This window comes from Budorcas taxicolor, chromosome 17 (assembly GCF_023091745.1).
Source record: "Budorcas taxicolor isolate Tak-1 chromosome 17, Takin1.1, whole genome shotgun sequence".
Classification (NCBI taxonomy): Eukaryota; Metazoa; Chordata; class Mammalia; order Artiodactyla; family Bovidae; genus Budorcas; species Budorcas taxicolor.
The window spans coordinates 12,752,543-12,753,785 of record NC_068926.1 but is presented as its reverse complement, the minus strand read 5'-3'; the positions used below and the strand labels follow the sequence as shown (position 1 = coordinate 12,753,785).

Here is a 1,243-nt window from a genome sequence, read left to right as displayed (position 1 = left end):
AGTTTGAAAACCAAGAAAGGAGCACAACCTCTTCTGCAGCAGAGACAGGCCAGTCACCTGAATTCTCCATCCGCGCCCCTTGCAGAGCATCAGCAGCTGGTGCAGACAGCGTGCATCCGAGTGTCTGCGGTAGCTCTCTGTTTATTTAGAGTCACTGGGGACTCTGTTAACAGACAGAATTTTGGCTGGCAAGGTCGTCACCACCTTCACTATCACCAAACATGCCCTGAAAGACTTTTATGTAGGACACGCTGCTGGCAACATGTGAGGCAAAGGATACACACATTGGTGTCACCAAGAAACTGTATTCTAAGAGGCGCGTTTCCATCTCAGCAATCTCAGGGACAAACACCCAGGCACTATACGCCAAAGAAGTTAAATTAATCAATGAAGGGAGTGCTAGCTTTGGCACATACACTAAAAGTGGAATGCTACAGAGAAGATCGGCCTGATCCCTGAAAAGAATGACATGCGGATTCATGAAGCAATCCATATGTTTATAAGACAGGTTTGATAGCAGAAAAATTTTTATTGGCTGAGTTGAAATATATGCAGATAGTAATGGTGAAAGACAAATGGTAGCCCTGGAGACAATATGTGCAGCACACATAAGACACAGTTTAATAGTCGTTGTACCGAGAAATTCTCCCTTATCAGTAAGAAAAACATTCCAGTAGGAAAGTGGAAACAGGAAGTGAGCAAAGCAGTTGAAGGAAGAAATATAAATGGACAATAAACATATGAAAAGATATTCAACTTCATCAAGAATCAAAAAGGTGCAAGTAAAAGCACTTGATCGTTTTTAGCATCTCAGATTGCCCTCCACCAAAAAAAAAAAAAAAAAAAAAATCCAAGAAAAAGAAAAAAGAAAACAAAAGGTGCCATTTATCAAGTATATTTTGATTGTATTCTACTATAGAATAAAAACTACACAAACAGCAAATAAATTAGGGGAGCAACAGCTGTTTGCTGTGTTGTGGGAGTTGGAAAGTGTGGCATGACAGACTTGATGGCAGGAGTGAGAAGGAGAACATGGAATCATTGGTGTATGACAGTTTGAATAAATTAATGATTGGCATCCTTACTTCACAAAGAATTCCGTCTATCTGTATCCAGATGCCACAGGTCTGGAAATATATGTATAAACTTATAATTTTTCCAGTGAGTTTTGTTTTTAAAAAGAAAATTATTTTTCTAATTCAAATATGAATATGTACATCAAAAACCCCCAAACGTTGGGACT

The 1,243-nt window shown here is 39.0% G+C and overlaps 1 non-coding gene across 1 annotated transcript; it reads left to right on the top strand.

The window, feature by feature from the left end:
• The first annotated feature begins 396 nt into the window (after window positions 1–396).
• Window positions 397–499, top strand: LOC128062691 (U6 spliceosomal RNA). The gene has a single exon (XR_008200844.1). It is a non-coding gene; the product is annotated as a U6 spliceosomal RNA (small nuclear RNA).
• Window positions 500–1,243: the final 744 nt, after the last annotated feature.